We start from the raw sequence: 26,972 nt of genomic DNA, 5'->3' as shown, positions 1-26,972 counted from the left end.
CCCCTTAAGCCTCGCCTGGGGGACACACGCGTCCAGGGCCGTCCGTGCCGTGGACAAGATCGTGTTCCAGGCTAGCTGGGGGCAGCAGGCCTGACTCACAGCGTGCCGGCCGAGCTCCAGCGACAGTGGGCAGGGGAGGCGGAGGGACCTCCTCCCCCTGTGGCTATCCCTCAGTTTCCTGTTTCTTCATCATCTTCTTCTTCTTGAGACAAGGTCTCTCTACGGTCCTGAACTCACTCTGTGGCCCAGGGTGTTCTCGAACTCAGTGATCTGCCTCAGCCTCCCTAGTGCTGGGATTTCAGGTGCGCACCACCAGACCTACCAAGAAATATTGTGGCACTGCCTACGTTATATTCCAAACCTTGGAACCCAATCCAAAATGCACCTGCAAGTTAGGGCTCTAGACGACACCTCTACCCATTTCCACATTTTCAGGTCTCCAGAGGTCTGAGGTCCCCGTGTTCCCCAGCATTTGAACCCCTTCCACATGTCAGAGCTCACTGGAGGCAAAGGAGGCAAGACAACATTTGCCCTCCTGGCACTCACTGTGGGCACCTGATGCCTACAAAGGATGGCTGTGCGTGCCTAGGGTGTTCTGGCACTTACCGAGAACCGGGTATTTGGGGCAGGTGAGCAATTGCCAGAGAACATCTAGCTAGCCTTTTCTGGGGGGTGGCATTTAATCTGTAGCAGAACTTTTACCAGGCCAGAGAAATAGGCTACTTTAATAATAATAAATAATAATAAGTCCATCTTCTTTTCCCCTTGTCCCAGTGACTGGGACACATACCCGGCACCCACAACTTAAAGGAGGACAGGGGAACTGAGGCTCACTTCCTTAGTCCACAGTTGGCTTCCAAGCAGGAAGGCGTGGGGGGAGGAAGCTGCTCCCAGCAGGGCGACAGGTAGCACAGAGCAAAGAGGAGCCAGGGAGGGAGAGGCACCGGGCCACACCCTGTGACCTCCCCTAACCAGGCCCCACTGCCTAACAGCAGTCACCTCCCCAAGCCCCACCTAAGAATGTGGAGGCTCTGGGGCGTGATCTGGATTTAAACCAGAACATTCCCTTGAAAGACAAAAGCAGTGATAATAATGGCACTTAATCCAGGCATTTTGCACTAACTGCTGCCTTTGACTTGTGGTAACAACTCTGTGTGTGTACAAATATGTGTCCCTTACCACAGAGACCAGGGAACTACGCCTCCACCGGGACCAAGTTGGCCGAGGCCGAGGCCCCTCCTAGTGCTGAGACTTAGTGAAGTAGGGTCTCTCTCCCCAGACCACCTCTGACTAGAGACAGAATTTGCCTCTTCAGATCCCCATTTGCTGCACTGCTTTCTTCTGTCTGCTGGGCATCAGGTGTGGGAGTCTGAGATGCAGAACCCGCCCCTGGGCAGCTCACATCTGGTGAGGAAGACCGTGGAGTTAGGCAGTCGCAAAGCAAGGACAGGATGCAGCCCCGAGGAGCCCTTGCTGCCCCAGGATGACAGGAAAGCCTCAGATTCAGACACGGGGACCACAGGAGCTGGGGTGTGGTTTGGCAGGGATTGAGCCTGGTCACAAGGAGCAGTGCTGGGGGCCAAGTGCTAGGACCTCGAATTTTGGGCAGAGGGAAGGCACGCTCAGGAGAGCAGAGATGAGGGACAGCATGGCTGTGAGTGTGAGGCCTCTGAAGAAGGGGAGGCAGAGAAGTGGGGACTGAGGAGGCTGGGAGGAGCCGGCTCACATCTGTCCTCTGGGCTTGCTGAGGAGAAAAGCTCCTCATATTATTTGCACTGAGTAATCAGGTCAAACGAGGAATTCCTTCCCACATTCCAAATTTAAAGGCATCTCCCAGCACCTTTCAAAGATAGAAAAGGGGCCTTTAGGAAGCGCACCCCTGAAGTGGCCCGCCCAGCCTCCCCGTAATTCACTGGTGGCTTGCACTGGGGCCCAACCTCATATGCCTTCCTTGCTGCACTGTGTCGGCCCTCAGCACCACCGGGATCTGCTTGCTCTTTTCCCTCGGTGGCATCTCCAGCCCACTTGCCAGTTTGCACATCGGCATGGTGGCAGTATGGGCACAGCGGTGGGGGCTGGGTTGGCTCTCGATTGCTTCTGGGTCCTGTCGTGTCTCAAGGCCACTCCTGTATCTTCCTTCTGGGTGCTGCAACAAGACGCCACAGACTGGACAGTGTGCAAACTGAAACATTTCTCACGGTTCTGGAGGCTGGGAGGCTCCCTGCGTTCTGGAGGCAGGGAAGGCTGCCTTCCTCAGAGGTGGGCATCTTTGCGTGGAAGCCCCTATGACAGGGAGGGTGGACAGGCTTTTGGAGAGGTTAAGGTTTCAGCATATGAACTTTGGGGAGATATGTAGCACTCAGATATGAGCAACCACCATCTTTGAAGAATGTGTCCTTTGCAGGGATGGAAGACAGGCATCTTCTACCAGGCAGATTTGGGCCATTTATTTATGTATAGCTTTTTGAGATAGGACCTCACTGTGTAGCCCAGTCTGACCCCAAACTCAAGTTGATCCTCCTGCCTCAGTCTCCCTAGTGCTGGGATCAAAGCATTGCACAGCCATGCCCAGCTAAGGGTCCTTTATTTTTTTTTTTAAAGGCCTGTCATTAGCTCTGCCCAGAACAGAAGGTCCCCGCCCAGACAGAGAGGTAGTCTTTTCCTGCCCGGAGGCATTGAAACAGAGCCTGAAGCCTCCCCACATGGAACTGCATGGGAAGCAGTAAAATCCTCGGCTGCTAGAATCTCCGGAGGCCCCAAGACTTTTTGAACATCGGCCCTAGAGGAGAATGATTTCAGACACTTTCTGGAGGATTGTTTGTCGAGAGCCGAAAAGGCTTCAATCCAGACTTAGGTGGGGATACTCACTATTGGGAGCAGCACCAAGGACAGAGGTCTGGGACTGCCTGGCCCCGCCCCACCGTCCCTTCCGGTCGCTCAGCCCAGAGGTTCTCCCGTGACCCACATCTTCTCCTGAGCCTCCTGAAGCAGCGCAGACCAGGCCAGGGGCCGGCGGAGGGAGGAAGACGACACAGCCTGCAGTGTCACCAGCGCCGGCACACGGCCCCATGCCTTGAGCAGGAGGGTTAATCCCCGGTCCTCTTCGGGGGCTGGGCCTTGTCCATGTGCTTTCAGCACCGAGCACGGCCTGGCGGAAGATACGTCTTTCCCTTTCCATGCCTTAACGGTACATGTTCACTGGGGGAATTGTCCACTATACAGAAAATACAAAGAAAACCAAAAATAAGAGCCCATTAGAGTCTCATAGTCACCTTTGCTACTTAGATACCTCTTTTTGCTTTTAGGTAGACAGCTGTGGGCTGTAAACCGTATCACATCCTATGTTCTGTCCCGTATACCATTATATATATTACTGTGTACCACTGTACAATACCATGCCCGGAGCCCATTCTGTGTGAACAAACACAGAGCTATAAGGTTGCTTTCACAGTTGCATTGCAGCCTCCTATTTCATGTACTGAGCTAATAGCTGTTAATAAGATGTTTAGGTTGTTTCCAGTTTCATGCTGTTTTAAGTACTCAAAGATGAGTGTGTTTGTGGACAGATGTTTTTGCACTTATACAGTTGTCTCCTTGGGGTAATTTCTTCAAAATAGAATTATTGGATCAAAAACACACATTTTATATTTGGACACACATCATCAAACTGCCTTCTCAAAAAGTTGTACACTGTACATTGCTATCCAAAGAAGACATTGTTAGGGCCAGGCATTTAGCTCAGTGGCACCAAGCCTGCCCAACAAGCACAAGGTACTGAGTTTGATCCCTGCCACCAAACAAAAAGGTATTGTTAGGCCTTTAATTTTTGCTGTCAAATGAATGGGCTCTTAGCCTGGCCAGGTACGCACATCTGTAATCCCAACACTTTGAGAAGCTGAGGCATGAAGATGGCAAGTTTGAGCCCAGTCTGAGTAACATAGCAACTTAGTGTGAGAACTTGTCTCAAAATAAGACATAAAAAAGGCTGGGAATGTAGCTCAGTAAGAAGGCCCATGGTTCAATCCCTGTTGCTGGACGAGGGAGGATAATACAGCAACATAAACTAATCCCTGGGCCAGAGAATTAGCTCAGTGGTATTTGCAGCAATTGCAAGGCCCTGAGTTCAATCCCCATAACTGGGAAAAGAATTTAACCTGATTCTTCAAGCCAGAATCTAGTTGGACACATGTGTGACGGTGGCAGCCCCAGCAAGCCCCACATGCTGTCTGCTATGTATTTGTCTGTGCAGTTCTGGCTGGGCTTGAACTCACTGTATACCCCAGGCTTGCCTTAAACTAATGATGACCCTCCTGCCTCAGCCTCCTGAGTGCTGGGACTATAGGTGTATGACACCACAAAGGCTCCCTTTGGGCCAGGGCCTCACAGTTTCTGGGCATGTACTAAACTACTCCCCAGTTCAAGAATCAGTCCTGGCTGTTGCAGCCTCCCTGGTACCACTAATACTGAACCACTGCCAGTCTTGCCATGTCTCTGAGGTCTCCTGACATGGCTGCCAGGGAGCAGGAGGCAGGGGCTAGACAGGTGTGCCCAGGTCAGCCCAGACCTCCCAAATCCCTGAGCTGGCTCAAAAGAAGCCAGTAACTGCGAAAGGAGAGGACGAAGCTCAGGTTCTTCCTACTTCACAGCATCCTTCATCACCACCCTGGGCCCATCAGCCCACGGGGAGTCTCCGTCACACACATCAGCTCTGCACACACTCGCTTACAGTCCCACGGCCTACACACCACCCGCCCAGCCATACTCATGCGCTCCCTCTCACAGAATTTGATGAATGCTTTTCACAGCCATATGCCCACATCCTCACATAGTAAGGAATACATTCACCATTCACGCACCTGGCCAGGCATGGTGGCACCAACCTCTAATCTCAGGACACTGGGAGGCTGAGGCAGGAGGGTGCCAAGTTTGAGCCCAGCTGGGGCAACTTGATGGCTTAATGACACCCTGTCTTAAAAATAAAATGAAAAGAAATGAATATCTATGCTCAGGGATGTGGCTCAGTGGGAAGGCCCTGAGTTCGACCCCTTACAAGCAAACAAAGACCTATATAAACATACTCAGTCGCTCAGGGTTTGTGCCTATGAAGTCTCACGCAGATATCCTTTGTCCCGAGGAAGTGGAGTCACAGGTCCTTCCCAGCAATGCTGCGTATCCTACAACCCCACTGGATACCCGGCTCACTCGGCCGCAGAATTCAGCTGTACTTTCACATCCCTGCCAACTCTCTCGAACACAGAGTTGCCGAGAGTCTTCGAGTGTCACAGCTCACCCAGCCCGCCGCACGGTCCTTCAGGAGGGTGTGACTCCACGGCCACGTTCGGCCTTAGCTCCCACACTACGCTCCATCCTTTTCTCACTCTCCCTGCAGCTTCTGTGCCAAGCAGGTAGCCGGGTGAGCGTAGCAAGTAGGAGTCGGGGACATAAGCCCGAGTCAGAACATCAAATCCCCTGCAGGGTGGAGACAGGGCCCAGAGAGAACATTCGTAAAACACCTGGCACCAAGGAAGCTCTGCTAACTTGTGTTGGGCATGCACAGACGCTAGGCACTCTGCCAAGCAGTTTTTTGCATGATCTCAGTTAGGGTTTAATACTCTTTTCAAGTATGACTACCTCTTAGAGGGAAGTGAAGAGGAGACCCAGACAGGCAGAGCGGCTGCCTCCCTTCACTCTGCTACGGAGCCTGTTGTGCCCAAGTCAGGTTTTTATGCGTTATGTGTGCTCGTCCCTCAGTAATAAAGGTCACTTTTAACTGAATTCTCAGTCTGTTCGGATACCGTGCTGTACACGTGCTGTTTGTAGGCACTGTTACAGCGAAGGAGACGGAGGCTTTCGGGGTTCTTTAACGGCTGTTACCTTGTGTCATTGAGGAGAGGAAAATTCTAAAGGCAAAATAAGTCTAGCTGCATAAGTAAATCCTTCAGATCATGTTAATCTTTGGTAAAAGTCATGGGTCCCGTTGATTAGTGCGAGTCCACCTCCCTCCCTCCCTGATGCAGGACCCTCACCTCTCACCCGGGTGAGGCCCCAGGGCCGCACACACAGGTCCCTCCGCCACCCATCATGGGAAGTCCGCTCAGGCACAATCCTGGTGCACACTAATAAGGCCACTGTGGTTTAGTCAATTAGCGAGAACAGCAGGGAGTGGAGCCGGCTACCTGGGCCCCACCTTCCCTCCTGTACTAACTGTGAGGCCACAGGCTAATTACGGTCTCCGCCCAGCATTTGCCATACTGGAGCAGCGATTCCTCCCTTTTGTGGCTGCTCCGAGTTTAACGTGCCCTAAGATGTCATTGAGGAGACGTTCAAGACCTGCCACTCGCGTGCTTTCAGACAGAGCAGCAGTACTCAGACCAACCGATGCACACACAGCTGACAAACCTGTAGCCAAGCCCACAGATGCACCCAGACCTGCTGGCCGTGGGCATCAGAGTAGGTGCAAAAAGGGCCCTTAAGAGATCCTGGGTAAGGTACAGGATCCCAGTAATGAACGCAGCTGTACTGTATACCTAAACTGTACCAATAAACTCAATGAGAAAAAAAAGAGATCCTGGGAAAGTCACTTAACAGTTCTTTTCAAGACAAACACCTAACAATTAAAAGCTGGACCCCATAGTGCGTTCCCATAATCCCAGTGCTTGGGAGGATGAGGCAGGAGGGTCAAAAGTATGAGGCCAGGCTGGGAAACAGTGAGACTGTCACAAAAGAAAGTTTTGAAAAAAGGGTCAGGGATGTAGCTCAGTGCTCCTTGGGTTCAGTAAGAGAAACACACACACAATAACAAGGACTTAAAAATTTAACCACAATATCATTAATCACACCTAATAAAATTGTCAGTTATTCCTTAATAGCATCAAATACCAAATCTATGCTCAAATTTTCCACATTTGGTTTGTTCAAGAACCAAACAAGGGTCATTCAGCCATGTATTCAATTGTTTCCTTTTCTTTCTTTTTCTCTTTCTCTTTTAAAGAACATGACTCTCTTTTGCCTTTCAAAAACCCGGGTCACTTGTCCCAAAGAATGTTTCTGTCACTAAGAAAGAAAAAAGTAGCCACATCTTTCACAGCGTGCCTTTCATGTACAAGTGAAGCTCTGGGTGGTAAGAAGAGAGAGACCAGGGCCGGGGATTTAGCTCAGCGATTCGGTGGCCTGCCTTTGCAAGCGCACGGACCTGAGTTCGATCCCCGGTACAAAAAAAAAAAAAGGAGACCAGTGCGGAGGTCTCCGTGGACCGTCCTCACAGGCTGCCTTCCTGCCTTGGTTTCCTCTTGTTTGGAGTGGGAGAGCCCCTCCTCTCGGAGCAGAGCGGGAGGCCCAGCACCCTGGACAGCGCCGTCGTCTCCCTGGCACCGCGTGGAGTCCCCTGCCCAGGCGCCCACCGGCCAGGACTGCGGGTTTAACTGGAAAGCGCGGCCGGGCAGGGTGCGGGGAGGGAAGCTGGAGCAAAAGGTTTTGTAAACATCAGTTTCACAGTGCGGCTCCTCCGCTCAGGCCACAGAGAGGGAAGACAGCGTCTGCGGACCCTGCTCCTCCTCCTCCTCCTCCTCCTTAGAGCCCCTCCATCCATAACCAAGCGGAACCAGGCGCCCTGGGCTCTCCTTGGGTGCAAGCGGGGTTTGAGGGGCTGCGACCAGGGAGCCGCCACTCCCACACACCCACGTCCCGCCCAAGGCCTCCTCCTGGTCTCGGTTCCTCACACTCCACCCCTGCCTCAGGTTCTGCATCTGTGAGACAGCCAGGACCCTTCTAGATGGAAGGCGTACAGGAAGCAGACAGGCAGTAGTGCTTAGTGACGCTTCGTTATTAATGCCGGGTCCCGGGGAGTCGTCCTCACCGCGGCCCTACCCATGGACGGTTTTCCGCACCTGATGGATGTGGGAAATGAGTGTTTAAAAACTTGCTGTCACTGCGTGGGTCAGGGCGACAGGCCTCACGACTGCTCGGCATGGCGGCTTGTGTCTTCTCCACCCCACTGCTGAGCTCAGACAACTTTGGGGACATACCAACAACTCTGCAGGCCCTGGTCTAGCCCAGCCAAGCGTGGAGTACCCACACCTCTGTGTGGCCCTGAGTCAAAGGAAGGCTGCAGTACACACACTCACACTCACACACAGTGTCCTGAGAAGGTCATACTGCACCGACCTCCTACAGAGAGGCTCCCAAACTTACCAGCTTATTCAGAAGTAAAACCATCTGCACACAAGTGCCAGTCTGACTGGTCACAGCAGAGCACCCCACCCCACAGAAAGAGGCCCCACACCAAGCAAGCCACACAGCATGTCACGGGACAGTCAGGAATGTGCAAGGCACAACACGCAAAGCCTGAAGCACTTTCACGTAGTAAGGTATGAACAGTTACACACGGCCACATACATGGGAAAACTGGGTGCTTTCTTTTGTTTGTTTAGCAGAACACCATTTACACAGAAAAACCAGGAGTAGACAGGCACTACACATAGCACGCTGTCACACCCATCCCACAGAAAGGTGCAGTCACACACTCTAACACACTCCACACAATCACACTTGAGAGGGGTAGCGGGACATAGTATGACACAAAAGGAAAACCAGTCAAAACCCAGACCTCCTCTCTCTCCCCAGACACACCTACATAGATGGAGACAGAGCCACATTCTCCAGGCACACGCCCACACGCTCACAACACAGCCTCAGGCCCCTGGGAAGCTGGCTCCCACCCAAAAGTGCCCTGCACGCCCCTGGCACGAGAGCCAACTGACCCCTCCCCGCCTCCACCTGAGCCCAGGATGGAGAGCACAGTCCTTGCAGGTGCAGGGAGGGGGCCAGGATGGCCAGTCTTGAGGACGCCCCATCTATGTCACATCCAGCCCGTGCTGGGGCTGGCACCGGGCCGTGGGGACCACGCTACCACCTCTCAGGTCCACCCTGACCACCCCCAGCACCTCAGAAAAGGGCAGGTGGATACGCCAGCAGCCTCCCTGCCTGCACAGCAACGGTCGGCCCTCAAAGCCCTGCCCCACCTGTTGTTGCTTACCTGAGCAGGTTCTGTCTCAGAGGCTCCAAAGCTCCACCTGGGCAGGGTCCTGAAGGCAAGTGGGTGGAGCCTGGCTCCCCTGCACCCCCAGCGCTAGCTCCCTGGGCGGCTGCACCCTCCAGCTCGGCCCCTGGGCAGCCCCTCCCTCCTTGCCTCCCACTTGCCCAGCTCTGCGTCTCTTCTCTGAGAGCCAGACCAGGGGCTGGGGGAGGGGGGATCCCAGGAGAGGAAGTGGCATCTGACGTCCCAGCACCAAACCTGGGGGGCTGCAGGGGGAAGGGGAGGAGCAGGGAGGCTTCTCATTGTGTGAGGGAAATTTTATTTTTAACAGATGCTAAGGCAGATGGCGCAGAATTAACAGAAAATGGGAGAGGAAAGAGAGGAAGAACATTACTGACTCCGGAGAGAGTGGACATTAAAAAAATAAAGAATAAGGGAATGAAAACAAGTCTAAGTGCTCTCTCCGGGGGGGAGGGGGGAGGGAGGGGAGCGGAGAGGCAGAGAGGGACAGAGCAGTGTGGCGATAACCAGAGGCGTGAAATTACAGAAGTAAAATTTGTGGGACTCGGGAGGGGCTGAGAAGGCCCCAGTTTCATTGCAAAAACTCGCTCAGAAATTACTGATGTGATGTTTGAGCTTTTATCATTAATAATAATTGAGAGGGGAAGGGAAGACAAAGAACCTGTGGGCTGGTGGGGGTCGGAGGCACCAAGAGGGAAAAGGGGCTGGAGCCACGGGGGAGGGGGAGCGAAAAGTCCCGGCTGATGGGGAAGGAAAGCAAGGAAGGGACAGCGGAAGTGAGAGGGACCGGGCTGCGGAGAGAGGGCGAACCCAGCAGGGGCGGCGGACAAGCAGGAACTGAAGGCAAGAGATGCAGTAGCTGAGACAAAGGGAAAGACAGCCAAGTCGGGAGAGATGAGACCGGAAAGAGCGTCAGAAACAGAGGGGCAGACACGCTGGCGCGCTCGGGGGCAACACACTTAGAGAGCCGCGGAGACGACCAAGATGGCCCAAGGGCCAAAGCAGAGACCAAAGGAAACAGCGGGGAGAGACAGAGACAGGAGCTCAGAGGCCCAGACAGGTAGAGACATGGGTGAAGGAAAGGAAAGAAGGAAGCGAAAGAGACAGGAAGAGAGCCAGTGAAGAGACAAAAGGTAGAGGAAATAGACAAAGACTTCACAGAGACACCAGAAGAGTTGGCAAAACAGGAACTTCAAAAGAGAAGCAGACCCGCTGAGCAGTCGGGATAAGAAAGAGAGTTGAGCCAGAGAAAGGAGGAAGAAAAACTGAGGCAGAGGCAGAGAGACAGAGATGCTGAGAAGCCCCGGGGGAGGCAGAGGGCAGGAAGGGAGGAAGGGATGGGAGACAAAGAGGAATGGCCGTTTATCTCTCCTCCCAAATTAATTGAGGCTACATCAGCCTGAGCCACTAAAACAGAGTGATTATGAATGGGTTAGTCACAGGTGGAGTTAAAGGCCTTCAGAGGGATATTAGCCAAAATTGAGTGGCTTTTAATTTCTTTCTAACGAGAGACTGTGGCTGGGGAACCAGGCACCGCCTCCGCTCAGCTCCACTGCTGAACACGGCGTGGGGGTGGCCCAGGCCACTCGCCACCTGACCTGTGTGGCTTAGCCAGCCAAGTGGAAATGGCCGTGCCTGCAACACGCCTGCCACATGCCTGCAACACGCCTGCCACATGCCTGCAACACGCCTGCGAGGATGGGGGGGCCGGCAAGGGGGAGGGGCCGAGAACCTTGGAAATGACCAGGCCAGGGAGTACCGAGGGCTGGGGCCGAACGGGCTGGAGTGCTGGGGGCGCACAGGGGCAAGGAGATGCTCATTGCCGCCGGCTTCCCCAACTGCTCCCAACCTCGCTTTGAGGGCAGCACCGTGGCCCAGGACTGCTTTTCCCTGTCATGGTGAAGAGAAAGCAAGGCCCTGAGATGGAGAACCCCACTGCCATCTGACACAAGTGGCAGCAGTGGCCTGAACCCCAGCCAGACTGGAGAGGCCGAGGGAGCCGCGTTTCGGGGATCAACCACCTTCCTCACTCAGTGCAGAACCCTGGGCACTGCCCCTCTGGCCAAACCTCGGTTTTCCCATCTGTAAAATGAGGACATTGACATCTCAGATCCCTTTCAGCACCAACCTACTGCAGATCTGTCCAGGCTGGCTGCCTTATCCAGGGGTCTCCACTGCCATGCATGGGACATTGGGGGGCAGGATGTGACCCAGGTGAGCATTGTGGCCACTTGGAGAGGGCATGTGAGCTAAACAGAGGGTCCCTGGCCCTGCATGGTGTGAGTCAGAGCAAGTGCAGTGGCCCTCTCAGACAGTGCGTAAGCAGGTAGCAAACGCCACACTGGTCGCCTGGAGAGGCCAGAGAAGGAAGAGTCCAGCCAGGGCAGGACTTGCAGTGGGTCACGGGTGGTGGGATACTTCGGTGGGCACACCAGGAGCAAAGGCATGGAGGCGCCGCCCCGTGCAGAGCTGACACCCACGGCTGCGCGGTGGGCAGAGGGGAGGGGCTGCAGTGGGGAGATGGTGAGCTTGGTCACACGGCGGAGGACACCCAATCCTGTCGGCACAGAGTGGGTCTCTGTGCACAGGCAGGAGAGCGTTTGGGATCTGGGATGTGTGGGAAAGATTGTCACAGGGCAGGAGGGGAGGGAGCATGGGGACAGGAGCAGGGCCACCTCCATGGAGAGGATGGAAGACAGGCCCCGGGCAGGAGATGGTGGAGGCTGGGCACGAGGGAGACGACCTGGGTATCCAGGCTGCTCCCTGGAGAATGCGGAGTCCACAGCAAGGGGAAAGGAAAGGGGACAGGCAGGAAGAGGTCAGTTCATCCCCGGCAGCCAGGGGGCCAGGGAGGCCGAGCATCCCGAGTTCAAGACGAGTTGTTCATCCACCAGTAGTGGGCACTGGGCCAGGTTCTTTAAGGTTCCCCTAGGTTTGCAACTCTGAGACTCAGAGACGAAACCGGAACAGAGACCTGGGCGAGGACAGACAGCGGCAGAGGAGGGACGGTGCTGATGCACCCGCCGCCCTCCTCCCCTGAGCCAACAGCTGTGCCCCTCCCCTTGGAACTCCATTAACACTCAATTAGGGCCCTGATGGGCTTGGGCCTGGAGAGCCAACCTCGCACAGGCCGCCCTGCCCCACGGAGGGTGGGCCTGATGAGACCGCTGGGAGAAGGCTTCACTCAGATTTATAACAACTCTCGCAGCTGCCCCGCCAGCCGGCTCCTGTCTCGCCTTCCTCCCAGGTGGAGTCCTGGGGCTGGGAGGCAGGGGAAGGAGGCAGGAGGCAGGGCAGCCAGCGCTGCCCAGGCTGGAGAGGAGATAAAAGGGATCAGGGCCCTGGAGCAGAGGAAGCGGGAGGGGAGAAGTGAGGAAGAGCCCTGAGAGCGTGAGAGAGAAAAATGACAGGCCCTGAATAGTGGGCGCCCTCACTTTAAATCAAGATAAAAGACTGAAGTGGAAAATGAGAGTCCGGAGAAACCCGGACGGCTCCGGGCGCTAATGGAAACACATGGCTGCCGGCTGCGGGCTTGTCAGCTTCCCCGCGCTGCCATTCCCGTCTGATAATCCGGCCTGCCATAAAATTAGACTAGCAAATACCTCCTGACAAAGATGCATGTTTCTCTCTATTGTGCCATCATAAAAAAAACTCCGCTGGTGACTCGGGGAGCCGCAAACTTCAATTTAAATTTACAGTGCTGCGGAAGGAAAGTGATATGCACTCAAAAATTTTAATAACCTATTAAGTTACGACTTCAATTTCATTTTATGAATATTTTCCTTGGGGAGCACGGCTATCACAGAGAAAGATAGAAATTTAAAAAAGATAAATAGTGCCATTAATCTCCAACATTTCTCTTCCATTATCCTTGAAAATTAGGAGTTATTTTTGTTCAGATCTTCATGTAATTAGCTCCCTCCACTTGATTCACTAGCCAGAAAATGACCATGTTCAGAAAATTAAAAATTTGTCATTAAGTGGAATTTAACATAATATCATTTATCTTTATCTATTCCCCAGCTGACAGCAGGAAGCCTTGGCTGCTTTACCGGCTGGTGTGTCGGCGTGGGGAGGGACGTTCAGGAAGAGACACCGGGAGAGACAGAGACGGGCCGGGGAGGGAGACGAGGCCGGTGGGTGGAGGCCAGATGGGCGTGAGGAGGGAAGGGCGGAGGCAGAGGAGGCAGAGGCTGCTGTGGGCCTGGGAGCCGGGCAGAGGGAGGAGCGCAGAGAGGACAGTGGTGCCAGGTACCAAGAGAGGAAGGTGGCTGACTAGTGGGGCCGGGGCCAAGAAGCGATTTGGGAGGACAGAGACCCAGCAGAAGCACAGGAGCTTGTGGAACAGTGGGGCTGAAAGTGGGTGCGAAGGGTTGGGAAGCACAGCTCTCCCCATCCAGGGGAGCTGGCGCCCATCACCCTGGCCACAGCCTGGCTGCAGGAAGACAGAAGATGAGAGAGTCCGAGAGGGGCCACACAGGCAGTGACAGCCAAGAGGCAGAAAGGCAGCAGGCACCCGGAAGTGGGTGTCAGAGGCGGGGAGGGAAGGTGGCATGGGCAGGCAAAGGGGCCCACTAGGAAGCACCACGTGGGGGGTTCCCAGACAAGCCCTCGCCGGCCTCTGAGGGGCTCACGGCCCCTCCCCTCCATGTTCCGCTAAAGAGCCCCACACTGGGCCCGCCACCAGGTCAAAAACCATCTAATAAACCATCCAAACCCAGTGCGGGGTGGAAAGAGCCGTGGCCAAGCCTTCGAGGCACCGGCCTCTGGGGCTCACGGCCCCTCCCCTCCATGTTCCGCTAAAGAGCCCCACACTGGGCCCGCCACCAGGTCAAAAACCATCTAATAAACCATCCAAACCCAGTGCGGGGTGGAAAGAGCCGTGGCCAAGCCTTCGAGGCTGAGAATTGGATAAAGGGATTAAATAGTGGCACATTAGTGAGAGATTTAGAGTGTAATAAACCTATTTCATAATAATATGTGCATTAGGGCCAGCGATCCATCATCACGGGAGGCTGTCCGTGGCGGGGGGACACTGACCTGCCAAGAGAGGACTTGTACTGAGGGCTGAGGCTTTTTCTCAGGTCTCAGCAGATGCGCAAGTAGCACTGCCTGGCCCCTCAGGCAGGAGGAGACCCAGGGGAGCTGAGGGGCCTTTAGCTCAAACTGCTGGGGATCAACCTGAGGGTGCTGCCCAGAGAACCGCCCTGAGCTCCGCCCGGCACCCCCTGCAGTAAGCATGGGAGGACAGCGGTTCCTGGGGGAGAACCCAGCACATTGAAGGCTCCTAATAAGTCCCTACTCTGTCCTGCTGGGCCCATCCACTGTCCCCCAGAGCGCCTACCTCTCCATGTCTCCCCGAGCTCTGCCTCCCACGTGTCCACCCCACAGAGCCCTGCAGTTCTTCAGGCGAGTGCTTAGGCGTCAGACTTGGGGCCTGGATTTGAATCCTAGTTTTGCCACTTGCTGGCTATCTAATCTTGGCAAGTGACTGCCCCTTCTCTGAGCCTGTTTCCATCCACCAAATGTCAATAATTAGGACAGCTCAAAGGATTATTTTTTAAACTTTTATTAATTTTTTTTGAAACAGAGTCTTGCCATATAATCCAGCCTGGCCTTGAACTCACAGCGATCCTCCTTCCCCAGTCTCACAAGTACTGGGGTCCCAGGTGAATGCCACTGCGCCCAGCTCTCTTAGGGTTGTTGTGAGAGTCAGCTGAGATGAGTTAAAGTCGTTCTATACTGCAGAGAATCCTGGGAAAATGTTATCCTGCGGATTCCCGACTTCCCAGCGGCATCGAGGCGCTGTGCACTTCACTGTCAGAAAGAGCTCCGTCCCCTACCTGGACCAGCTCGTTCAGATGGCGGTAAGAGATGGCGTGCTCATTTCATGGCTGAGTATTTCATGTTCTCTTTAACGGAACAGAGGACCACATGTCCTGCTGTTTATCTCCACTAAGGAAATCAGCAGCCGAGGTAAACAAACCAAGTTTCTCCTGGAAAAGGGACTGAGGAATAGGAGTGCACTGGTTAGGTCTCCACCATCCGTCTTGAAATGTTGGGGACCGGGGGAAAGACCTGCAGATGCTGACAGGAGATAGAGACAACCTCCTAGGAGGACAGAGGCCTGGAAGTTTGGGCTGCAGCAGGTCACGGGCTGGGCGGCCCAGAGAACGTGGAGGAGGCCCGGGGAAATCAGAGGCCACTTCTCCAAGACCCACACACACTGTGACCTTCTTCCTCCATTGGCCCAGGCGCTGTGTCCCCCACACTCCTTCCAGACCCGCAGGGGGCACCTGTCACAGCTAGGCCCCGCCTCATGTGAGGGCTGAGTGGGCAGGGTGTCCCCTCCAGCTGCGGTGCAGAGGGCTCCTGAGAGGGAGCTCCTGTCTTCTCCGGCCCCCAGTCTGGTCTCAGCTCTAACTCAATTCAGCATCAAACTCAGGCTGATTTCTAGAAACACAGCTTCTCCATGGTAACCACATTCCAACCGGTGAAGCTTTCCTGTACCTCCAGTCCAGCCCAAGTTATCAAGGATTTTTCCAAACACAAAAGTTTCACAGACACCAGCGCTCCCAGATGCACTGGTCAAGGGCACCATTCACCTGCCTGTCCCTCCACCAAATCCAAATGTCATTACCAAGTTCCCTGGCTTCTGCCAGCGGTCTGCCAGATTCCACCGAAGAATAAGGTACAAAACTGGTGTTTTACTCTCTCCCAAGGCTCACATGAATACTTTTTGCAAATCTGTATTACATGACTTCTAAAGCCAAACACAAACACCTATAGTACAAAACTAGTAAGTGCACCCCAGTCTCCACATGAATGCTCTGGTGCTCCAGAGTGCTCTGGTATACCAGGGAGGGACAGTTCCACAAGCGGCAAGTCCCAAGGAAGCGTGATAAAGAAGGGCCACAGGTACTGGGCAGGCACTGCCGGGATAGCTGACTGGACCAGGGGACAGAGCTGCGTAAATACAGGGATGGACAGGGAGGAAACCAGATTTCAGAGAGCATCTGTTATTCTGCGCCAAGATACGCAGGCAACCAGGTGTGGTGGTGCACGGCAGTAAACCCAGCACTCGGTGGCTGAGGCAGGAAGATCACCCTGATTCAGGGCCAGCCTAGGCTAGTGAGTTGAAAGCCAGCCTGAACTACATAGAAAGACCCTGTCTAGAGAAAAAACAAACAAAAACTGCACAGCCAGCTTTCATCCACATTACCTCGGTAGCCCTCTGCAACAACTTTACACAGGTGCTTTTGCCTTCATGAATGTACTCAGGAAATGAAAGCTCAACGCTTAATCTGCCGAGATCACATGAGTACACCGCGGGGCCTAGCCTCAAACCCAGAATGGACTGCCTCTCAGATGTGGGTTCTCTCCCGGTGTGGAGCACGTTTGGGAGAGAGCAGCAGTGTGTGGAGGAAGGTAGAACTGGAAGCACTTGGTCACTGCCTGCAGGCATCCCCACACCATCTCTGGGCACAGACGCCATCCCTGCCGGAAGCCTGGTACAAGGAGAAGCTGCACCTGTGGTCCCTGACGCCGCACCCTTAGGGATTTAGAAGCAATGCTCCAAGTACATGCTCCATCAGTGACCTCTTTCTCCATCTCCCTCTGCCGGCCCCTAGAGCCCTGTCAGTGCCTCTGCCTGGTAAACACACACGGTCTCCCCTCCCACCCACTTCCTCTCCATTCCCAATGACCTCCTCATGGAAACATCTCTAGTGAGTCTCCATAGGCTTGCAACCTAGCTCCTTCGTTTATTCTTTTTTGTTTTGTTTTTTGGCACCAGGGATCAAACTCAGGACCTTGAGCTTGAGAGGCAGATGCAGCACCGCTGAGCTAAATCCCAGCCCTTGTTTTGTGTTTTGAGACAAGGTCTCACTATCTACAGTGGGTCAGGCTGGCCTCAAACTCTCTGTATGGCCCAGGCTGGTCTCCAGCTCATAGCCATCCTCCTGCCTCAGCCTCCCAAGTGCTGAGATTACAGGCGTGCGCCACCACGCCCAGCTACTGGTTTGATAAATTATTTCTGAGCTCAAATTTCATCATCTATCAAATGGGAACATAGACAGTAGCTACCTGTAACTCAAGGACATAAAATAAGAGCATGGTACATGGTACAGCCATGACGCTCTGGCTGTTACTATTTTTCTCTGTCTTTATTCATTTTGATCTTAAATCCTCAAAAGTCCAATAGATAAAGGATTTTAAGACACTAAACAATGCCCTGCTGCTACAAAAAGATTCAAATCTCCTGGAAAGATTCTTGAGGATCTTCCAACTTCTTCCCCAAGTGGAAAGATGATCTGAGGAAAGGGTTTCCAATCTGGGATTGATAAAGCATTGCAGTTCCTCACAGGTCTCTAAAGGGCTGCAGAGCTTTTATTTGACTTTATAAAGATATACTCTTTGAAGCCTTAGTATGAGACCATGTGATCATAAAAAAAATAAATTTATTTCAACAAACTTGAAATCATCAGCAAGTTGGGAAGAATCATACAGCACTGGCCCTAGTCTTAAGTATGTTATACTTCCTTACCCCCATATCTTTTTTTGTTTTGTTTTGTTTTGTTTTTGAGACAGGGTCTTACTAGGTAGTTGAGACTGACCTGGAACTTACTATGTAGCCCAGGCTGGTGTCAAACTGACAGTGATCCTCCTGCCTCAGCCTCCCAAGTGCTGGGATTACAGGTGTGTGCCACCACGCCCAGCTCCCACGTATTTTAAGGCCTTGGGCTTCTGTTTGTTTGACTGTGCAGCCAGGCATAGTCGTGCATAGCTAGCTGTAAGCCCAGACTCGGGTGGCTGAGGCAAAAGGTTTGCTGCGAGTTCGAGGCCAGCCTGATCTACATAGTGAGACTGTCCAGAGAGGTAGGGGTCTGTCTGACCAGCACAACACAGCACAAGTGCCACTCAGGGGCTCCACCCACCTGGTGACCTCACCTGGTTGGGAAGCTGCTCCCATGTGAAGAGGCTGGACTCCACTCCGCTGCAGAGAAGCCCAGACAGGGGTGAGGGGACCAGAGCTCTCCAGCCAGAAGCAGCATCGAGGGTTAGAGGGGCCACGTGTCGCTACCCCACGCTTAGTTCCATTTCCAGATAAGCACAGATGCACGTGTGAACGCAGCCAGCATCTCAAAGTGCAGAAGAATTGCCCAGCTGAGCCCAGCCCATCCCTGGAATCACGAAAAGTAAAAAAAAAAAATCTTTGTCTTTAGCCACCAAAATCTGGGGCGGTTATCATAGCTCAATAGATACCTAGAACAAGGGAGATATGCACGAATATTTCCTTAACTACAGCTGAGAAAACTCAGGTCAAAGAGGGGTCACATAAGTCAAGCAGGACCAGGCCACTAGTGTGAGACAGTGGTCCAGATGCGACACCGGTGACCCTAGTGTGTGGTCAGCTGAATGTGGCTCCTCGAGATGTCCCCACTCTAGTCCCTGGGACACAGCCTCCCATGGCCTGGGGGCTTCACAGATATGAGGTATCAGTGGCATGAGATCAGGAGACTCCCAGATTGCCTGACTGTGCAGTGTAATTGCCCGAGCCCTGATGGAAGGCGGGCGACAAGGGCTGGCTCGGAGAAAATGGGGACTTGATCCAGGGCCATGAGCCAGGGAAGGGAGGGAGGCTTTAAAAGCTGGACAACGCAAGGGAACCACTTTCACCCAGTAGCCCCAGACACAGCCAGCCTGTCCGTGCCTCTACTTGAGCTCAGTGAGGCTGGCTTTGGATGCTGACATCCAGAACAGTAAGATAGTAAGCCCTCAGCCTTGCATCTTTTGTCACAGGAGCATCAGGAAACTAGAGCCAGGGCCTCCTCTAGCAGAGGGAGCTGGACGCTTGCCGGGGTATAGGCAGGCTCTCTCCTTGCTGTCCGCTGTCACACTCAGAGCTTTTGTGGTTCTCTGGTACCTGAAGCTCTCCTCTGCTTGTATTCAATTCTCTTCCTCCTCCTCTTCTGGGAAGTCTTCCCCGAACACCCTAGACCTTTTAGAGACCAGAGTCCAAACTGCAACCCAAAATACTAGGTGCTCAATATGCAACCCGCTTATTTAACACAAAGTACCAACACCGAAATTAAACCTAAATGCTGAAGTTTTAGTTGAGAAAAAACAACTCATACATTAACATCTTTTGTCTTCAAAGAAAACAAAAAACATGCATGCCATAGGTTCGCCACCATTGTCCTCGACTGTGCCCCTCTGTCCCGTCACAGCAGGACTAGAATTCCCAGCTCCCTCCTCGGCACTTGCTAGTACCAGAGCCAATGTCCCGGCCGGGGCCCAGGATCAGTCTTATGAGTGTGAGTCATGGGACCCACAGACACCAGGCTGGGGAGACCCTTTGAGAATCTATCCCTTCGCTGCATGGGTGATGAAACCAAGTCCCAGGAAAGAGAAGCAAGCCACATACCCAAGGTCATATAGCTCCTGGATCCACAGTCAGAAGCTCATCCACACAGGCCTCTCTAAGGAGTGCTCAGGAATCACTGACAGGCGGGTCCCTCTCTCACTGGGGTCACGAACGCTTCAGAGTAGTAAACACACATGCAGTGGTCATAGAGCTGCACAACTACTCACCAAAGATGTGTTAGGAAAGTTGTTTTTTGAATTTTATTTTTATTAGCACATGACTGCAGTACACAATGGTTGTGCTCCTTTTATTTCCCTTCCCCCTCCCCAGGAAAGGAAGTTCTACAGAGCAAGCCGTGGGAGTGTAAGACAGGGAGCTCTTTTAAGCAGGAAAGTCAGCAAGGCTTCTTTATTTTTTGGCACCAGGGATCAAACTCAGAACCTTGCACGTACGAGGCAGGTGGCGGAACCCCTGAGCTACATCCCCAGCCCTCAGAAAGGCAACTTAAAGAGATGAGCTTTGCTATGAGAGGTGAATAACAGCAAGTAGAGTTAACTAGGTCTTTCTAAGAGGGGGATAAAAGTCTTTTAGGCAGAGGAAATTATGTGTTCAGGGGCCCTGAAGTAGGAAGGAGTGGGACAAGGTCAGGAAAAGGCCAGGGCGCCTGCGGTCAGAGTGACAGGGCAGGGTAAAAGCGGGAGGTCGCGGATGTCCCCGGGAGTTGAACCCTGGGCTCTAACCTTAGCCTCCATGGCACAGAAAGCACAGAGGATGCAAGCTGGGCAGTATCATGACGGCATCTGAACGTCCTGGTGCCCCGCTGGGCCTTCCCTTATGTCTCTGGGCGCGGCAGAGGTCATCATTAGGGGAGTTTTGCAGGGCTCTGTACTCCTCTCCACCTTGCACCGAGCGGCACCCCATACACATGTGTTAATTAACCGCTCAGCGGATGCAACACCGCTGCTCACGCCCTCCCTGCTGAAGAACCCTTTCTTTGGCCTCCGCGACACTCTGCCCTTCGATTCTTTCAGGCTCCGACTTCCCCACCCTTCACCTTTCCCACTGTTCCATCTCTACCCTCTTTGTGTTGTTGTTGTTGGTTGGTTTGCAGTACTGGGCATCAAACCCAAGACCTTGCAAGTGCTAGGCAAGTATGCTATCACTGAGCTACATCCCCATCCCCTTTTTAAATTTTTATTTTAAGACAGGGTCTCATGAAGTCACCCAGGAGGGGCTCGGACTTAGTCTTCCTGCTTCAGCCTCTTATGTACCTGGCGTTGCCGGTGTGCACCACCATGCCTAGCTTCTGCCTTCTTTCTTCTTTGCCCACGCTCTAACCTAGGTTATCTGGCAGCCTCCAACAGTAAAACTCTACTTCTGGGGTGAGCTTAGGTTCACGAGGCTGGGACGAGTTGTCTGTCTCATCACGGCTGCACCCCAGAGTCTGGCAGGGTATCTGGAACACAGCGAGCACCCCATAAATTTCTTTCTTGGGTGCTGCAGACTGAACCCAGGCCTTGTGCATGCCAAGCACCTGCTTTACCGCTGAGCTATAGCCCCACCCATCACCAGTGAGTTGATGAGACTCGCACTGACATACTATATGACTGTCTAGATGAAGTCCACGCACCAGCAAAGTGGTCTGTGGCAATCAAGGTCAGAATAGTGGTCGTTGATGAGGAAATAATGACACAGACAGAGCACAGGGAATCTGGAGTAGGGAGGCTGGAAACCCTCGTCTGTGTGGCAGAGGCACAGACGTCAGCATTAGTGCTCTCTCTCTCTGTGTGGTAAGTCTTGATACAAAGGTGAAAGTCAGTGTCACATCATCACTGTGCTGAGAGGAAGTGCCCCTTGCTGACTGCTTTACGTGTCCACTGCAAGGCCCACCTCACTCATTACCCACTGTCCTGAGCACAGGTCCTGCAGCCACTCTGTTCCCAGTGACTCAGTTCCCAAATCTCAGGCCCCCTGCCCACACCACCTCTTCCTATGTCCCTCCTCACACAGCCTCCCAAGACCCAGGAACACAGACTGGTTGCACAGATATTAAGATGGCCCCTTATCCCAGCTACATATCATCCCCATGATTGTCACATGGCAAAAGCAAGATGACTCGGGGGCCCATGAAAGGCAGAGAACCCCAAGTTTACGGCCGGCCTGGACAACACAGTGAGTTCATGGCCATCCTGAATGACATAGTGAGACCTTGCCTCAAAAATAAGTAAACACATACATATATACATAAATGTAAAGGTGGAGAATTTTCTCTGGCTGCTGGCAGAAGAGGAAGTGGGAGGTACGCAAAGCAAGAGAATGGTCCACTGTTTTTGACCTTGAAGACAGAGGGGCCAGAGAGTAGTTTCTAGGGGCTGAGTGTGACTAGGTGATACCGCACAAGGAAACAGGGACTTTAGTCTTACAACAGCAGGGGATTGAATTCTGACAAGAAAAATGAGGCCCTGGTTCGTGGACCGTGCCGGTAACCCCAGCCCTCCGGGAGGCTGAGGCAGAAGGATTGCAGCTTCAAACTCAACCCGGGCAACTCAGGGAGTTAGTGAGACCCCGTCTGGGGATGAAGCTCAGTGTGAAGGCGCTGGGTTCAATCTCTAGTAACAAACGAAAAGAGAACTCAGGAATGGGTGTGAGGTGTCCCAAGTCCGAGCTGGCTAATGTCTTGATTTCAGCTTTGAGTCTAAGAGAAACCAGTCATGCCTGCCCACTGACCTACAGAAGTAGGAGATTTCAAAGTGGGTGTTTTTTAATCCTCTGTGTGTAAAGTAGATTGTGACGGCAGCAGTAGAGAACTGGTACACGTCTTACACCCCATCTATGCGAGGTGCCCCGCAGATCACCCTTCCCTGCCCCTTCCTCTTCTCCCACTGTGTCTCAGACCCCCAACCTCACCGCAGCCATTTGAACTACTCACATCCAAGCCTCTCTCCCCGGTCTCATCCTTCTTGCTCCCCGCCACCAGATCGATTTTCCAGTCACAGCCCTGGTCACGTCCTTCTCCTGCTCAAAAAGCTTCCATGGTGGGATAGCTTGGTGGTTACACTCTGGACCAGAATTCAGGGTATAAAACCCAGATCCACCTCTTAGTGGTTGGATACCCAGAGCAGGTGCTCAACCCACGCATTCGTTGCAAGCAATAGCACCGTCTTCACAGGGTAGTTTCCCGGATTAAGTGGGGCAAGCATGCAAAACACAGTTACAAACGGCCAAGCACACATAAGGACCGTGCTGTGTGAGGGCAGCTGTTGAATGGCACGGCACAACGGCTCCTCGTGGCTGGGTATAATCTCGTGCCTGGCCCACGGTCCCCTCCCCTGCTCCATGCTGCAGCCTCTCCCCCGCAGGTACTGCTCCCGCTTCCTCTCCCACCCCTCCTCTGCTAACCCCATCCTTTTTTCTTAGCATCTTCATCAGCAACTCCCTCATTCAAGTTATCCCCCTGTCTTCCCAAGGGGCTCACTGATTCACATATTTCCAGTCTCTGCAGCTATTAGGGCTGCTAAAAACCCCAGCGAATTTATGCCTTGTGTGGACTTAAGCCTTCGTACAGTTTCTACTGCTGTCAAAACAAAACCCCAAGTTCCTTCCACAGCCCCAGGGCCCAGCCAGTCTGGCAGGGCCACATCTCTGGCCCTGTCCTGTGCTGTCCGCACTCAGGCCCAGCGTGCCCCAAGGCCACCCCTCACTGCATCCTCCCCTCCCCGCATGCAGCACCCACTATTTTCCACTGCCGTGGTCTAACTCCGTGGAGAGGTCTCTTATCAGCTCTCAGAGAGGCGCACACTGCTCTTGCACAGACATCTTGTAGGAGCAAGTTCACACACCCCGTGAACTTCTCCACCACCAGCAATCCCACAGTGCATTATGTCCCCAGGAGAGCGCCGGGCCTGGCCGAAAAGGAACAGATGAAAGAACGAAATGAGCACAAGAGCACTGCTTCTTCGGCTCACTGGATTTCCCCCATTTATGCCGTACGGATCTGCGCTGTGGCTTGTTCATGCCCCGTTCCCAGAGGGCCCTCTCGCCAACTCTGTTCTGTGAACCATCGGTCTCTGCCAAGTAATCTCGACCAAGTATCAGCCACTGTGGCTTCCACCACCACCTCTCTCTTTGTCCCACTGAAATTATCTATACTCTATGTATTCTCTTTCTGACTGAAAATAATGCATGTACGTTGTAGCAATCTTAGACAACATGGACAATGTGGAAAATAGAAAAGAAAAAAAACTAAACATTTCAAATGAACTACCCAGAGATAATTGCTGCTTTTAATATAGAGTACATCTACTCATTTTCCCATATACAATTATGAAAAAGAATTTAAACTTCACAATAAATCGGTGAGGTACATATTGATCTCCCCATTTACATGAGAAAAGTTTAGATGAATTTAAGAACTTGTGTATAGTCGCGGAACCAGAACACAGCAGGCCCATGACTGAGACCCAAGCGCAGCCTCCTGGGATCTCTCTGGTGGGTCTGCCACACCCCAGGTCAGTGCCTTTTCCTCTCCAGCTCCCCTTACTCTTCCAACCCAAACCCAAACTTCTTTCACAGCCACTTTAGGCCCAGAAATTCCACTTCAAGGCTAGTCACTCTGGCAACTGTGTGCACAGCAATACCAGCTCAGTGAGTAACCAGTACCTCTCCCAGCTGAATACTACATTGTTGGGAAGAGTTGTGGGTTACTCTGTGATAATTTCCAAATAGTGGGAGTGAGTTTGTCATGGTACTGATGACCCAAGGGTGCTTTATCACCCTCAAATCCTGTCAAACTAATTAATTAATTATTTTGAGCCAAGGTCTTGCTACCTTGCTTAGGCTGGCCTTGCATTTAAGATTCTCCTGACACAGGTTCCAAAGTAGCAGGGATTGGAAGCATGTACCAGATAGTTGGGTTTGTTGTTGTTGCTGTTGTTGCTGATTGAGACAGGGTCTCATTATATAATCCAAGCTGGCCTTGAACTTGCTCTGTAGCTCAGAATGGCCTTGAACTCGTGATCCCTCTGCCTCAGTGTCCAGAGTGCCGGGATTATAGGCGTGTCCCCCATGCCCAGCTGCCAATTAAAAAAAAAAAGAGAAAACGTGTAATTTACTATTACTTGTGAATGTAAAGAATATTCTTACAAAGATACACAAGAATACTAGTAGTTGCTTCTAGAAAGAAACATTTAAGGACAGAAGGTGAAGATGTGAGGGGTCTTGATTTTCACCCTTGTGTCATGTTTAAATTTTTACCACATCCACATAAGCTTTTACCATATCCATTTAATAAGTTAAAAACAAACAGGCTAGGCATATAGCTCATCCCCTCGAACGGTCTTTACTCCGTGTGTGTGTGTGTGTGTGTGTGTGTGTGTGTGTGTGTACCTACTGGCACAGGGGCCTTGCTTCCCCATGAGTCTTATATATTTACCATTTTCAGAGTCCGAAGACCTTGTCTCCTCCCTCAAATAGGTAGGATTCTGCAAGGCCAAGGACTTTCCTCTTAGCCCTACCTCTGCCATCCCTACCTGCATGACTTTGGAACAGTCATTTGACCTTCCCTGTGCAGGTGAAGAGTTCTCTACCAGCTTGCTGGCTTCCAGATCTTCAAACGCTGTCTCCTCTGCCTGTTGTCCCACTTCTGTCTTGGTTGCCCTTGCCCATGAACTAGCTCTGCTGTCATCCAGAAGAAAGTGCTCTGGTGCCTCTTAGGCTAGGTTCTCTCCCCGTGGTATAGGTCCCCTGGGCTGGGATGATCCAGTCGTTGTTGCCTTCCCGGTTGTGTTCTGCTGTTTCCACAGGCACAGTACTGGGGACCTGACGCGGGCCCAGTAATTGTTTTCCTGCAGACTAGAGAGCCACAGCTCCCTTGTCCAGATCCTAAGTCTGGATGAGCCCTAGTGGACTCCCCTCGGTCATTCACGAAAGACAGGTGTCACTGGAGAACAGGCCCCTCCCTCCGATTTTGAACTGGTCCCTCAGCCACCTGGGAAACCAGAGCCTGGGGTCTTCCCAGTGTCATATCCAGAAACCCCTCAGGTCTGAGGCCGGTCCAGGCGTCTCCGTCAGGGCGGCCACCCCGGCCAAGGCCAGGCCTCAGCCCTACACCCTGCCCCCAGCCCAGCCTGGCAGACCGGCCCATCAATCCTGCTCCCAGGGGTACAAACCAATCTCTCTTGCTTTCCTGAGCCCGTCTCCCTGGCGGAGCCTGGAGGAGCCTTCAATCGAATTAATCCCAGCCTGGCGGCAGTGACGAAGACGTATTTCTCCACCAAACGATCCATTTGTATCTCTCGCACACTCACTTGGGTTTTTTTTTTCTGCGTGGATGTTCAAAATATCATGAAAAAGGCGTTAGCTGCGTAGCTGTGGCGCAGCAAAATAATAGAGTGATCCGGCAATGCGCTCCTGACCTTGCAGGACAGCTAATCCATCCCCACATCTATCTTAATTATTCCCAGTTACAAAAGAGAAACTCCACCATCCATTCATCCCCGGCTGGCAATTCCGTTTTCCACCCCCACTCAGGCCCATCCTTTCTCCACCGACCCCCTAGCCAGACAGGCCCCTCTGCCAGGGCTGCAGCTCACCCCACCCAGCCCACACTTGAGCCCCGAGGTCCCCAGACAGCACCCTGGCCATCTCTCCTCCAGACTGAGCAAGGTCCAGTGGAGGAAGTCCAGTGGCAAACAGAATGCAGGCTCCCAGGACACAGGCTGGAGCCTTCGCACGGGCAGCTCAGGCTTGGGTTCGTCCAACGCGGCCTTCCACCCGCCTCTCGCAGTCTGGCCCCTTTGCTCCCTCACCCCAGCCTAAGTCTCTGGGCCTGCTGCTGCCCTGGCCTGGGCCTGGGACAGATGTTGGAATGGGCACTTTGACCAAGAACAAGTCCCACGGGGGCTTGGTCGGCCTGTCTGCCACTGGCAAAGTCAAGACCTTACCGCCGCATCCTGTCAATCCCCAGGTGTTTCGGATTGAGCCCAGGGCCTCAGGCACACTAGGGTGAGCATTCTCCACTGAGCCACAGGGTCTTGCTAAATTGCCCATGCAGGCCTCAAACTTGAAACCCTTCTGCCTCAGCCTCCTGTGTAACTGGAATTACAGGCATACACCTGCAGGCCTATTCCTTAACATGACCCAGGAATCCAGTTCTGGCGGGTAAAGTTTGAAATGTGAGAGAGGCAAAAAGGAAAAAAGGTGGATGAAGCAAGGGGGAACACTTTATGCAAAAATTCTGCAAGCAAGCTGGGGGCTGGGGAGGAAGGAAAGAGAAGAAGGGAGGGTGGTGTGAAGGTCACTGAGACTCTGAGTGAAGTGCCTGCCTCCAGAACCGGATCGGAGCTAGCTGTGCCAGATGCACTGTGGGGTGCCTGTCGGTCTCCAAAGCCCCTTCTAATTCACCCCTTAATGTATGATTTTTCAGATCCCTCATTCTAATGATTTTAATGCAATCAGCAAAACTAGGCGTGTAATTGTCTTGGCTCTGTGCTGGGCCATGGCTGCTCCTGGGAGCCCACACCCTCCCAGCCCAACCACCCTCCCTCCTCCACC

General features: G+C 53.0%; 2 long non-coding RNA genes across 4 annotated transcripts in view; both read right to left on the bottom strand.

The window, feature by feature from the left end:
* Positions 1-14,654: 14,654 nt before the first annotated feature.
* On the bottom strand, positions 14,655-23,322 carry LOC109118129. 3 transcript variants are annotated; one of them, XR_002025419.2, is made up of 4 exons: positions 22,351-23,322; positions 19,482-20,877; positions 18,005-18,237; positions 14,655-15,063 (listed from the first exon to the last, which is right to left on the bottom strand). It is a non-coding gene; the product is annotated as an uncharacterized LOC109118129 (long non-coding RNA). The 3 variants fall into 3 exon arrangements; XR_002025420.2 differs by having other exon boundaries at positions 19,482-22,480; positions 23,155-23,322; XR_002025418.2 differs by having other exon boundaries at positions 19,482-23,322.
* Positions 23,323-24,453: 1,131 nt separating this feature from the next.
* LOC117285318 overlaps positions 24,454-26,972 on the bottom strand; it is a 26,600-nt gene continuing 24,081 nt past the window's right edge. The window contains exons 3-4 of the long non-coding RNA XR_004516329.1: positions 25,589-25,741; positions 24,454-24,493 (exon numbers count right to left, since the gene is read on the bottom strand). This is a non-coding gene — a long non-coding RNA (uncharacterized LOC117285318). The remainder of the gene's footprint in view (positions 24,494-25,588; positions 25,742-26,972) is intronic.

Source organism: Fukomys damarensis, unplaced genomic scaffold (assembly GCF_012274545.1).
Source record: "Fukomys damarensis isolate Sample0158 unplaced genomic scaffold, DMR_v1.0_HiC HiC_scaffold_8, whole genome shotgun sequence".
NCBI lineage: Eukaryota > Metazoa > Chordata > Mammalia > Rodentia > Bathyergidae > Fukomys > Fukomys damarensis.
The sequence above is the reverse complement of the archived record's forward strand: the minus strand, read 5'-3'. Positions and strand labels throughout refer to the sequence as shown.